The sequence below is a fragment of the Coturnix japonica genome, chromosome 13, assembly GCF_001577835.2.
Source record: "Coturnix japonica isolate 7356 chromosome 13, Coturnix japonica 2.1, whole genome shotgun sequence".
Lineage (NCBI taxonomy): Eukaryota > Metazoa > Chordata > Aves > Galliformes > Phasianidae > Coturnix > Coturnix japonica.
The window spans coordinates 13509050-13523778 of NC_029528.1; the positions used below are offsets into that span (position 1 = coordinate 13509050).

At 39.7% G+C, this 14729-nt stretch overlaps 1 long non-coding RNA gene across 1 annotated transcript in view; it reads left to right on the top strand.

Annotated features, from left to right (window-relative positions):
• LOC107320482 overlaps positions 1–14729 on the top strand; it is a 98284-nt gene that overhangs the window by 61133 nt on the left and 22422 nt on the right. The window contains exons 6-9 of the long non-coding RNA XR_004308907.1: positions 2332–2444; positions 3402–3509; positions 13210–13423; positions 13695–13807. This is a non-coding gene — a long non-coding RNA (uncharacterized LOC107320482). The remainder of the gene's footprint in view (positions 1–2331; positions 2445–3401; positions 3510–13209; positions 13424–13694; positions 13808–14729) is intronic.

Below are 14729 nucleotides of genomic sequence, written 5' to 3' on the forward strand. Positions count from 1 at the left end.
AGTCAGTATACAATACGGATAGGCAAGAAATAAAAGTGTGAGCATTTAATACCATGAGATTATTCTGTACTGAAGAAGCACAGAAGCAGTTGCTTATAAATCACCAACAGCAGAATTTTCCAAGGAAATATTTTGGGTCCAATCCCTCTGTTATCAAGTGAATTACTCTCAGTGTTACATGCTCAGGTGAAAGATTCCTCTTCTTCTTTCTTATCCAAGTGTTCAGGATTTACCTTTTTGTCCAGTAGATGGCAAAAATGAGCAGAAATAATGCCTTTCAAGTCCTTTCAGTCTTGAGGGGAGTGGGTGACACCCCTGTATCCTCTATTTTACCATTATGATAGAGTTATTAGGATCGTGGTTTAGAGGTGAATCGTCAGGTATGCTCAAGCTGCACTAGGTTGCCAAATAGGGCTGTTATGTAGCAGGCTTGCTTATACTAATTGAGTTTCTGTAGCAAATCAGGCTCCTTGGAAAAAGGCCAAAGGCTTTTCATAATTGTATTGACAAGAAAATGAATATGATAAATGGTGTTCATTCAGCTGAGACAAGATTTATAGTTTTCCTCTGGCAAGGGATGAAGGGAAAATACTTACAATAATAGTGAAATTTGTTTTAAAGTTGTATTATTGTATTGTATTTTGTATCTCACAAAAACTGCATTACAATATACCAAAATATTTTAAGCAGTTTTAGGTGTTACGTGTAGCATCTTCCTAAAGAATCCTCCTAATGAAAAGTCACAGAACCACAGAATGGCTTAGTCTGGAAGAGACAGTAGAGATCATTGAGTTCCAATGCCTGCTGTGCGCAGGGTTGTCCCCCAGTAGATCAGGCTGCCCAAGAGATGAAAGAAAACATCATACAAACCACCAAAGAGAATAAAAAAAACTGGATATGAAAGTCATTTGTTCTCCCCCATACACCGATATGTCAGGCTGTCAACTATTCCAGTACCACGGCTTTGGAAAGTTCTTGCCTTTTATAATTGCAACATGTGGTTGCTGTAATTTGATGGTCAGTCTTGAACTTGAATGCTGTTTGGGCCTCAAAAAAAGGGAATTATTTGAAAATAATCAAAGTCTGGTTTTCTTAATGGTGGTGATGATTGTCTTCATGTTTTTCACTCTCTTTCTTATTTCAAGGCTGTCTGGACAACATTCTGAATGTTTGATGTGTTTCTTCCTACTAATGTGAGGCTGTAGTCTGAGGTCCTTGGTCCTGCAGTCAGATAAATCCATGGTGATTGGTTCTGGGTGTATCTGATATCTGGTATCAGGGTGATACCCACTTTTCTGCACTTCCAGTCAGTATTTTTAGAGTTAGGTGGTCATTAGAGGCAATTTTCCGCTGTTCCTCTCAGTTGATTCTCAGCATTTAATGATTTCTGATGCCTGTAAAAGAAAAAAGATTGCAAGAATGAGGTTACTAGGTTGAGCCAGAGCTGGAGTGTGCTGGATAACATGGCGTGTGTGTGCATGAAATTGTTGAGAATAAAGATGGAGACATCTAGAGAGAGAGAGAGAGAGAGGGAGAGAGAAAGACATAGCCATTAAGGTGATGGAAATGATCTGTCCTGGAAGAGTTACATCTCAGGGTCTTTTAGGGGTTGTGGTTGACCTTGGATGTCTGAGCATTTTCTTCTTTAGGTCTTTGTACCAAGTTGTCATTGTAACATACATATCCAAATCTGATATTTTTTTTAACAAAATAAAGGCATTTGCAGCCCAAAGTTGGCCTCTTCAAAAGTCATTTTTTGTTTTTAAGAACTGAAATTTTAGGATTATGGTTTTAAGGGTTCTGAATTGGAAAGAGCCCCCTAAACAACGGTAGAGATGAAGGTTTTCTAAACATATCTCCCCATAAAACAAGGCTATACGTGATCCCAAATTTGTGTGTAATCGGTGCTATTGCCAATTGCATTGACTGAAACCTTAGCATCATTTCTTGCATTTTGCATTCTTTTCAGCTTGAACAATAAAGCTGGCAGGGTTACATTTGTGAATTAGCCAGATTCCTTGAAGTTTGTGGTTAAGATACTGAAAAATAATGTTGTCTTTAAAACTAATTTCTTCTACTTCATTGTTGTTGTTGTTTGATTCTTAATAGCAAATTGCTGAAGCCTTTCTGTTGACCCTCGCATTTACAAAATGCACCTCTGGTTTTCAGACTTTCCTTGACAATTAATGTGAGCTTAATGCTTGAGCTTGTGAATTGGGATAGTTAATCATACTGGATATGTTGGCAGCCTGTGATAAGTACTTCTCACTTGTGTTTTGAGTGTGGGATTCAGTTTCCAGCTTGCTCTGTTTTCTGTTTCCTACCCCACAGAATTCCAAAATGGAGATTTGGAGTCTTTTACCACCTCCCTTTTGTGTACATGGGGCTGCTGAGAAGACCGAGGAGGAAGTCTGGCTTTGGAGATGAGTTGCTCAGCTCAGTCTGTACCCTGTGTGATACTTGCTTTGTTTTGAGTATATTGATCATCCTGTGGTAGGGAGTGAGCTCACTATAAGTCCATCACAGGGAGCAATGGAACTGGCTTTGGTGAAATTACAAAGCTGTGAGGTGATGTGGGGCATCTGTGCCCTTTGAGAATATTTTAGGCAAATGGGATTTAAATCCGTATCTATTACTGAGTAATCCTCCATGGTACTTTTAGCTCCAATTTCATTTAAGATGTAGAGAACTCTATGAAGGAGGGATGCAAGGTGTATTCTGTGTCACCCCTCTTCTGCTATATAGAGTTTGTGCCTACAGTGCCTCAAGCAGCTGGCAGCAAAAAGGCACAAGTCTTTAAGTGCCTCAGACAGAAGCAGCAGCCAGAATGCCTTCCATCTGTCTGCACAGCGCTGTCATTCATCAGCTGTGCCATGTGTGATGGCTTGGGTTGCTCCAGAAGAGCTGAGACACGACTGTGTCTACGTGTCCAGGAAGCATGTCAACACTCATGCATTTCAGGCTTTTATTTCATGATCCAGCATTGAGTGCTTGGCCTGTATGTGACTCTAAGATTCACAGTTGTTGCCTTCATGGTCTGAATAGGCAGAAGCGTTTTCCTAAGGACCTAAGTCACTATTTCTAGTTCTGTTAAATAAAGCAGAATTATATGATGTGAAACAAAGTTAAAAGAAGAATAAATTTAACATTAAATAAAATCATTGACTATATTGACTAGATCGTATCTTAATAGCAAATTGCATAGTTAAATTCTCTTGGTTCAGTGTCATAAAAAGTGTTTAATTCTTTGCCAGTTGAGCTGTGCTACCTCCCTTATATTTACTGGCCTGCATTCTTATCCAGACAAACTCTTTTTTCCAGCAAGTCGGTGTGGTTTGGATAGGGGGAAGTTTTGGAGGGTGTCACTTTGTCAGTACAATCTTTAACTAATTGCAATGAAGATTCCCTGAATACATTTCTGTTCTGCAAAGAGCTATTGGACTGTGGTACGAGGAGCCTGCGTGTACAACACCTATATTGAAGCTGGTGACAGAATTCCTGCTAAATGGGTAAGAATCGCATGGAAATGAGCTAAGAGATGAATATTGCAGTGTTATGCATTCCATCTTTCTAGCTTTGTCTTTAACATTGCTACTTCTCCAGATTTGGGAACAACATTCACAAATGAAATTGAGCTCTCAGTGTTGCTGTTTTACCATCAGGAACATACAAGAGCTCGCTGCAATTTTATATTAAAAGGTAGTGCAATAGTATGCTTTAACTAGAGGTAAATATTGACTTCATAATTAAATATCTGAAAATAGTCTCTCATCAAGGTTTGCTGCAGGCTGAATTGTTGCCTTAAGCCACACAGTGTACATATGTGCCTCTAAAACTGCAACTCCCTGACAGTTGCTTTTTTTTCTTAGCTGAAAGTAGGAAAGAATATTATCCAATACAGCATTATTTACAGTCAGCTTGTAGGTAACTTGTCCACATCTAAATACTTCTCCATGGGCTCCCTGAAAAGGCCTCGTAACAATTCGAGGAGGTGATGTCAACACTTTACATTGCAGGTGTTAGAATGAAGTTACTCTTTTACTACTAGTAACAGAACAGTTTATTTTGGGGATGTTACAGTTGGAAATATTTAGTGTATTGCCCAAAGGAAAAAATGAATTGGAAGTGAAAAATGGATAGTTAATGTCTCTGTGCTGGTTGTCTTCATGACCAGAGTAATTGGGGTTCTCGACAGAACAGTCTGTGCTCACATCACTTTCCATCCAGCCTTGCAAGTAAAACTATCAAGGAGAAAAGTTGCAATATTTGAAGTTTGAAGAAATACTTGGTGGAATGGAGAGGTAGGAAGTTAGTGCCTGAAACTAGGGAAGCGCTCGTGTGCGTGGTGTGTGTTGAAGGCCTGCATGGCTGCACAGCCTAGAGGACAGCTCTTGGTTCCTATGTGTGTGGACTGGTTTGCTGGGGCTTCCTCTTTGGTTTTGTGTGTGTTAATTATGTCCCTATGTAATAAAGGCTGGAAAAGTTTGACCTATTTTAGCTGACGATGCAGTGCACAAGGAGCGTATTCTAATAGCGCTGCAGCTCATTTCAAGGAGTAGATTGTTAAAACAAAAACACAGAATTCTAATAATAGCAAACTGAAGCAAAGAGGAACTGGAACAATAAATCTTAAGCAAAAAAAAAATGATTACTTTCCATATTCATGTTGTTCTTCTGCCTATTGGTATTCAGAAAATCCACCTTGTTCCCTTTAGAAAACGTCATCTGGGTTGGAGGTTTTCATGAGTTGTGTACCACATTAGTTTTTACAGGTTAGAATGCATTATACAATATACTTTGACACAGTTAAAATATGTCACAAAGTATCAGATTGTGCATTATGCCACTCAGACGTTGAGAAGATGTGCTCTTTTTGTTCTTGCCTCTGCGAGCCGTTACCATTTTGAGCATGTGGAATCCACAGATGTTTTATACATGGCATGTTTTGTTTGTTGGTAAATACTCAGCCTTATTCCATGATTTGAAGCAAGGGAGGCTGCAGGTCGGGGCTCAGAAAACAGAAAGTTAGACTTGAGTAGTAAAAGATACCCACTGCTGTCCCTGTGATAGGGGTCTTACAACCCACATACCTCCGAAAGAAGGTCAGCCAGGGGTGATCTGCTTTAAGCCTTGCAGTGATAGCTCAGGACAAACTAATACTAAGGGTAAGGATTTTGCTAAAGTTACTCAGAAACTTCAGATCTATGTTGAAAATTAATTTTTAAGTACTAAATGGTTCTCACTTAGGCATAAACTAGAAGTTAANTATCACAGAAAGAATAGGCAAATTCAGCAGGGACTTTGGCAATAACTCTGCTGTGCTTCCAGTTTGGGGACCAAACAATTTGTGTTGGCTTTGCTAAAGTGTTTGCATCAGAGGAGACAACGTGGTTACATCTTCTTCAGGTCTGACTGTTCATAGAATGCATGTGTTGCAATTTGCACTCACAGAACTGGCTTTTGATTGCCATGAGTTTTATGTAGCAGAATAACCAGTGGGGGCTGGCTGATTTTAGGAACAAGTAGGGGTAAAAGTTATCCAAGCTAGTTGGACTACGGGAACTCTGCACCGTTCTATGTCATTCTTTGCCTGTCTCATGATATAAAAATCCTGTTAGTTCCTATTCCTGGCCACTGCTGAGTTCTAGAGAACAAAGCAGGACTGTAATGTACTACCACCCATCTCAGCCCTTTGTGAGCTGCAGAGCTTACCGGCACACCAGTGCAGCTCCTTTCTTTCTCAGACTGGGTTGTATTCATGTAGCATTGTTGTGTGTATCACTTTAACTCCTCTTTTAGCAGCTGTAAATGGATTTCAGCAAAGATAGGAATACTCGTGAGGTGTTTGATCTCGGCTACTGATTGATAGCTGTGGGTTGATTTTATATATTCAAATTATATTCCAGCAGCTCCAAAACATAATAGGACCATAACAGCTTTACCCTAGAGCACTGTTACAACTGTTCATAATAAGTTGTTTCATTTTACTGCTCCCACTCAGGTATTCAATTGCAACAGGTCTGTGACACCAACTGTTTGTAATAGACTCCGGCTAACTTTGTAGCTTTGAAAGGAACATTCCCATATTTTTGTAGATTTGTGGTTTGTGTACAAAGAAATAGCCATAAATGACCTGCTATTTCTCAAGAAAGAAAACCGGTGCATCAAGTATGTTTTCGATGCATTCAGGCTGCATTTTTGGTCTGGAAACTGTGTGTGTTACGTGGCTACTTGTATAAAACCCTTCAGGCATAATTTGCTTTTGAACTTCGGGGTATGGAAAGAGTCTATGCATTTATGTTAGTTTGCACTTAATGGCTGGAAATTTTCTTCTGATGATATAAGAAATGCAAATGTACTCTTGATTATGCTTCAAGCTCACTTGTCCTGCAGTACCTGACCCCACTGCCATTACATTTTCTTTTGTTCTTTTAATTGCAGTCGGCCTTTACCATCATCTCTGCTCTTATGAAAAAGATACCTTAGGATTGGTCATCCAGTTATCTTAACAGTGGGCCTCCAGTCTGTGATACTTGCTTAGTCAGCCACAAGACCTCAATCTTCTTCAGTCTTAACTCAGGTCTACAAAATACTCTATTAAGAAACCTTTTGCTTTCAAATGCAAAACGTGTGTGTGCGCAAAACTCATCAAGTTCTCGTTCCTAAAGGATTGGTAATTCTTGTGCACGGGGAACAGACAGCATCTTCTGGCTCATGCTAGAATGTAATCAGGCATTGTAAAACGAAATTTCTGGACAGTGCAGACTTAAGATGTAAATGAAGCAGTGGAGCCACAGAACATGCTGAAGGCCGGGTCCAAACACCTGTTACTCTCTTAGTTAAATGCTGGTTCTTGTGAAAGGTCGTGAGGGATGTGTGGCATCAGTTTGGAGATCTGTGTTATAGGCAGACTTGAAGTGATGATGTAAGGGCTTTATTTCACAGTTTCCTTCCCTGTCCTCCATAACTGTTTGGAAAGATGTTGTTTTACTCAATACGGATTGCAGTAGCAGGAGAAGGAGGGCTCTTCATTACCTTCAGAATAAATGTTTTAAATCACCTGTTAACTAAAATTGGAGGAAAGATATGGAGATGGGAGAAAAGCCTCTACACAACATTTGTGCATATGTAATTATATACATATGATATTTTTTTCTGTTTTGCTTTTAAAACACATTCATATTCTCATCAGAGCCAGGGTCACAGCAGCATCTTTCCAATACTTACAGATATTTAGAGGAAAGGCTCACGTTTTCTCTTTGAGCAATTGTCAACATTGATTCCAGGATTAGACTCGCTGCAAAATGAACATGAAAGAGCCCCCAGCGCAGTCAGCTGAAGCAGCCTCTAAAAGCAGTGATTTCCAATAATCCAGCTGGCTCTGTGCTGGCACAGATGGGCAGCACTGGCCTGACGGCCGCCACGGCTCAGCTGTGGGCCCTACAATAAGCAACCTAGATTAGTGATATTTCAAACTGCTGCACATCTTTTCTGAAGTGGTCGTTGGTTTACACTCTGAGAGGCTTTTGCTGCCCACTGTATTTCAAGATACACTGCCATGTATCCTTGTGAAGTTCCTCCTGTCACTTGAAGGCCCAACTGTGTTTGTCTTGGCAATCCCAGCCTGACCACCAGGCTCACTACTCCTCACCTCTCCTGCTTGCTGTGCCCTGGATGCTGAGCTCCTCTCACAGAGTCAGAGCAATGATGAATAACTCACAGCTCCCTTGCAAAGCTTGCTTTATGTGATGAGAATCATCTCAAATTTACATATGCCTCTCTTCTGTGTAAACACTGTGCTGTTGTTTTAATGGGAACGATGACTCTAAACAAACATCTGATAAACTGGTGCATCGCTTTCTGTCCGAAGTTGGTTGATGTCCATTTATGTAGAGCTGGTGCCTCCATTTACTGTGTATGTTCTGTAGGATCTATGCCAGACTGAAATATAGGTGGGGGAAAAGGTTAGTACTGTGGTGATGGGATGTGCATGACTGGATATGAGTATGGATCCTGGAATCTCCTTAAATCTTGACTAAAACGGGCATGTGTTTTTCTCTTAGACTTGTATGTAGTCATTTGACATTTCTGAGTGAAAAGCAGAACAAAGCCCCAGTCAACTGTTATTAAAATACTTCCAGCATTGGCATTTGTCACTGAACAAAATTTAGAATGGGAAGTCTTTGTGCTTTTGAAAATCAGCACCTCGGCAAGTGCATGGTTGTACATAGCAGATCTGGCTTTGTGATTAGGGCTGCTGATTTATCCAGTAATGACACCGTGCTGAGGGCAGCTCTGACTAGGAGGTCTTTACAAGTGCTATATGTTGCAAAGATGTAAACCCTGGCATACGATGCGAAAGGCACTTAGATGGTCAATTATCCTTGCTAGGATCTTGTCCATTATGGTTCGAGACTGAGCGATACAGTGATGTAAAATGAACAGCTGAGAGAAGAAAATTGAAAGGAGATTGAATAGTATGTGGTCCGCCTTTCTTCGTAGCCAGTATATCTCACTTTTAATTCTGTATGTGCAAGACTCCTCACTGCGTGTTTTTGAACTTCCAATCATATAGGAATTATGTTTCAGCACGTCTTGGGACCATCTATTTTTGTTTTCTGCCCTCTTTACATTTTAGTGCACCTCTTGCCTTTCATTATAGAAGACCGACATAAAAATAATATTTTCAATATGCTGTTTTTATTTATCTACATTCTGTCATGATATACTTTGATGTAAGTTTTTAATTTTGCTTCAGCTTTCAGCTGTTGTAGCAGTTACTGCTCAGGGTCAGCCATGAGGTTAGCCACAGTAGCACAAAACAATTTCCTGTTCTCACAGCCCAGGTAGCATTTGGATGTGGATTAAATTTTACCACATTTTCCAGTAGCCAGACACAATTATTTCTAATGAGCTTTAAATTGCTTCTAGAGCACGTACTTCAAAACTTAGCGCGGTGATCCATTCAGTGCTAGCAACTTCATAAGGCAGCACTTCTTCCTCCGAGTTGTGGTTAAGCCGATTCTTGCAGTACTGCAGGTATTTCTGATCAATGGATTTGCTTACAAGTGGCTCACTCACTGTTCTCGATCACTGATCATCTGTTGTCCTCCCTTCTGCAATGCTGCTTCCATAATATATTGTTCTTCATTACTGTCTCGGATTTCATCATCATTTTCTTTTGGCAAATTTATCTTAGCATTATTGATGCTGCTCGTGCCGTTTTGAGAGGGTTTTTATGCATGTTTTGTTGTTCTGGAGGCTTCAAAAATTAGTTTTTGAAGTTTGCTCTCATCTTTATGATTCATGTTTTCCTTTTGTTTTCTATATATGGCCACTTCTCTATCCTGCCGTAGCATTCTGAACACGTGCAAGGCATACATTCAGAACTCATCTTTACGGGGCAGTAGTGAATAATAAACAATATGAAAGGGGAAAAGACAAGAAATATTATTTTTCCCTCTATAAATATGGTAAGTTTTCACCTCCTTTGTTTAAGCTCACCGAAGTATTTTCTTTTAACTTAATCCATTTGACGCGTTAAAACATTATTTGGTTCTATTATTACCAATGCTGCTTGAATTGAACTGAATTCTAGAACATGCCCTGCCTAACGGAAGCTCAGCCATAAGGAAATCATATCTGTATTATGGCTCCTACTGTAAAAGCAATTAAGCGAGAGATCTGAAATGGAAGCTGCCTGTCCTGACATGCTCCCACATTCAGGAGGGAGTGAGGGAATGAGCTGTGCAAAGAGCTCTGGTGCAGATTGCCTGTGGGGTTCTGAGGCACGGAGATGTTATCTTCGGTCGGAGCATCCTGAGATGTTTTGTAGCTGGTTTTGTCTTCCTTCTATGCATGTGCACATATTTTTCCTATAGTTCCTTCTTCCCAAAGTGTTGAGATGCTGCTGGCCAAACACAGGCACTTATATCCTATATACCAGTGTCATCCAGTATCTTCAAACATCTTTTACTCCTCCAATGATTCTGTATCAACTCCGAGGCTGAAGGAGTATATAATACTTCATATGTAACATACTGCTGTGAAATGCAGGGCAAAAAGTTATATTAAAAATTATTAATATTGAAGCTTGGCCTGTATTTTAAGGTTTTGCACTGTTCTGTTTCTTCCAGATTAAGAATTTGGCCCACATTTAATTTCTATTTGACTTCTTAATCCTCAGCGCTAACACTGAAAGTTGGCCGGTTGGTTTCCGCAGTTTCCATTTTGACAGGATCTGTGAATTTCAAACACCATTTAAGAATTCCTTGCATCAAAGGTCATTTTTATGGCGATTTAATTTCCTTAAATCATTTCTTTGAACAGTCGTTTATGAAATTGCATTTCAGTCTTCCGCTGTGGGGATTATAAATGTAAACATATCCTCAGTAGCCGAGGAGCTGTTCTTGACCTGATTCCAAGTCCTTCAGTAAATTCGTTTACGTTCAGTAGTATCTGTGGTGCGTGAAAATACTCCCCTGAAGCTCCTGCTAAATGTTACGTGTAGAACATTCTTGTTTTTCATCTGGTCAGGCATAGCGCCGTACTTCATATCTATTTTTTTTTTTTCAATAACTAATGCTAAAACACCAGTCTCTTGCAGCACGGTGTCGATTGACTTGTAGGCTGATGGCCGGGGGCGCTGGTAACAGGGACCGCAAGGTCTCTTCACCTCTGCTGCTAATTTGAAATGAGCTGTTCCTACTCTTAGGCCCTTTTAAAATGAGTCCATGAACGCAGAACAGTTCTCTGTGGACTCTGTCCGCTTGCAAAAAAAACAGCTTTTAATCTTGCACTGGTCACAAATTTCTCTCAGTGTTTTCATTAGAGGGGATGGGCACTGAATTCCTCCCTGCCAGAGCTGCCTAGGGTGAGGCTGGGTTGGTGCCCCTCTAGATGGAATGTATTGTGCTGATAAATGGATTTAAGGTTATAATCATCCTGTGATTTTTTATTTTTTTTATTTTTTTTTTCTATGAAGTAATAAAAATGCTAGAAGATCAGCCCTGGAGTGTAACTCCTGTAATTCATGTTCCCAGGCTAAGGGATTCCTAGTTTTTGGTTTTGTTTTTTTTCAAATTCCTTCTTCATTATTCCATTTTCCCATCAACTTCCAATTAACCTCTATATACTGTACTGAATTACCTCATTGACATCTCTTTCCATCTATTGTTGCATATTACTCTGAGCTCTTAAAGGAGCTAGGATTTCATGGTGCCATGGATCAACTGTCGCAGAATCTGAAATTCATTAATCATCTCAGTAACTGGGCCAGGTCATGTCAAAAAGAGGGTTAATAGTAAAAATGATCTGACTGGGATGGGAAGGGCCTATAAAGATTAAAGAACTGCAGAATCTTAAAATGGGTTGGGTTGGAAGGAACTTTGCAGATCATAGAACCATGAAATGATAGAATGGATTGGGTTGGAAAGGTCCTTAAAGATCATAGAATAGTAGGATGGGTTGGATTCAAGAGGACCTTAAAGATTGTAGAAAGATAGAATGAACTTTGGAATGGTAGAATGTCTTGGGTTAGAAGGGCACCTGTAGGACCTTTATTTTAATTGCATTTCTGGTTATATGCAAATAAAAAGCATTACAACAAACAGATATCCAAGTAAAGTAGAGGACATTCTTCATTTTTTACTGTGCTTAGCTTTTTGAAGAGGATCTTTAGGATGCGGGTCATTCTTAGTATACTGGGTTTGACAAGAATTTCTCACATGAATTTCTCTCCAGTAGCAGTCAGGCTCTTCCCCTCTTGCGTAACATTCATGTCTGCAGCTTTCAGGTGCTTATATGGTTGTTTACAATATGGAAAGCATTTTCATGCACAGGTATTAATTGCTTTTCAGTTTTGATTCTGAGTGACCATCTTTGCTAGCTAAAGAGTTGATTCTTCTCTTCCCTTCCATAACCCTAGTGATGTCATTCCAGACCCTGGCTACTACTTCAAAGTAACCCCTGATTGTACTCCCAGTCTTTTAAGTCTGCTCTTCCGTTACAACCTGATGGATAAAGTGCTTTGTACTTGCTAGAGTGGTGAAGAACATCGATGTTTTAAACAGTATCACATGCCTTTCTCCCTGTTTGCATGAATAGCACCAAAGAGTGATACTTGAGTGTGTTGTGTGTTTAGATACATGGTTCCACCCCCCATTTTGCTAATTATGTGATGTAAATTTCTAATGTTCTCAAGTTAATGATGAAAGCAGGCAAATCAAGCACCTGATCTGCAGACCTTTGTGCTTTTATTTGTAGGAAATCTTTTAAAAATACCAGAGTTTGTGTTTTTTCCATCTGGTTAGAATTCCTTAATGAACTCTTGTTGAGTACTGAGTGAAGACTAGGTTAGTTTTTGTACCTGCCCAGCTTACGGTGATCAGCACCAGGTGAGGCTGCTTCATGGCAGAGCTGAAGCACTCTATCTTTGCTATGTTCATCCAACTGTTTTAGCTCCATTTCATTTATTACTTTTTTAAACGCACTTTTCTCATGAAGACAAACTTAACACAGGGGTGCTGTGAAAATAAGAATGACGTTATGACAAGAGCCTTTAAAAAACTTGGTGACGAATGCCTGTGAATAATCAGATTTGCACGGGGCATTGCAGTGGGATCTGCTGCACTGCTGCTTGGTGGATCCAAAAGCCACGACTGCCTGGTAGTAACAACAGCAAATATTTACAGTTAGCTGTTATTTTTACATTTTAAACATGGATTTTAATTAAAAAGTCATTCCCATCTGTGACTGGTAAAATAGAGGCTTTAGTAATGGACATATTTGTTTTCTGAGGGATATATTTAGTGTGTGTATACATCAGCAGCCATCCCAAGAGACCGTCATGGTAATGGATCAAAACCAGGCTTTGCTGCAGCGTGAGCAACTATAAAACCGTGTGTTGCAGCTCTGTTGAGATGAAGAGTTCACGCTGATAGACTCAGTCACGGTCTGAGCGTAAATCAGTGGCAGGAGTTCCACAGCGTATATTTCAATTTTTGCACATTAATTCCCTGGTGACTTTTAAGTTCGACTCATGCTTACTGAACAGATCTTCTACTGTAAATGCAGAAACTGTTCTTCCTTTGGAATAGTAATGAAAATAAAGACAAAATATGGGCTTAGATGGTGCCATCAAGATATTGTAAATTTGCAGCTACTTACATAAGCTTCTTTCTTTTTCTTTCTTTCTTTTTATGAAAACAGGTGATCAGATCCTCTCTCTTGGGGCTTTGTCAGAAGATCAGGTTTATCTGCTGAAACTCAGGGGCATTTCCATTTCCATCTGTTACTCCGCACTCAAATCTGCCTTATGTGGAAATTATATCAGCTTTGACGTGTTGTGGGGACAACCACTTTGACAACGTACTTCAGGCCTTTGTTGAAACGCTGCTTTTCAGTATCCCACAGTGACCTGCTAGTAAGCAATTACTCATCCTGGGAGTCTTTAGGTGAAATATGAAATAACAGCACCACAGGCTTTATATCGTTATAATGAGACGGAGGGATCTAGAACAGCTCACATGCATTTTTCAGTTTGATTACTTGGATTTATTTACATTGAGACATCTATAATAAAAGGGTGATATAACTGCTGTGTAAAAGGGGAGCTTTACCAGGATTTTCTTGTAGCTTTTCTGGGGAAAAAAAGAAAAATGCTAAACTTTGTTCTTTTCCATGTTTTTGTTCAGAACTGTCATTTTCTTGCTGGAAGAGACAAATTCTGAATAGTTAGAGATGGTTAATATCCAGATTTGTGCCTATTGCAAGAAGAAGATCCTTAGAACTGGAAGAGCTTCTCTCGGTGAGCAGTTGTGTTAGTTGTATACAGTGAAGTGCACATCTTGCACATTCCTGGCCATCCAAAAATACAAGTCCTCAACACAGGTCCTTAAGAGTAAGCTTGCTAATTCCACCAAACAGGCAGGTGCTTTTGCCTTTGCAGAGCCTGTTACAGGAACTCACTTAAGCACAAAATATTCAAGGTTTTGGTGGGTTTTCTCTTTTGATAGCTTAAATTCATTTGGAATATGGAAGAGAAGACATTTGGGCATTTGGGAGAAGAAAAAATCCCTAGTTGTGTCCTGATGACCTGAGAATACCATGCATTTGTATGGTGTTTGACTGAGAAACTCTTTAAAACCCTACAGTAGTATGTATTGATTAGGGTGGTTATTAAGGGAAAAAATAGAAATGTGAAACATTAGTGTGTATAGATGTTGCTCCATAATAGCGAGCATTTCTCATTACTGCCAAGTGTCAGTCAAGCCCCACAGGAATGCATGAATGTACTGAGACTCACAAAGCATTTGCTATGTTAAACACATTCAGCAGTTTTTGCTGCAAGAGGGAAACCACTCTTAGGAAGAAAATGGGTAGTGAATAGCTAAGCAACAGCGGTAAAGTAGTATTCAGGTCACTTTATTATATAATGCTGAAATCCATCTTCTCCCAGATATTTTGAGTGCTTTGTCACCTGTAATGATGGTACAGCAGTTTATGCCTATAGGCTGGTTCTGCTGTGAGGCTGCCTGTTGATTGTTTGCAAATGGATGTGTTGTACTTGGTGTTTGTTTGATGGACAACTACCAGTTTAGCGCGCCGTGTTCCTCATCCCCGTTATTACCCCTCACCGCATCTCTTCCATCTGAGGTATTGGATATATTCATTTTAATAATTCACTACCATACCAAGTTGACTTTAACCGTCTCTTTGAAGTCCAATTT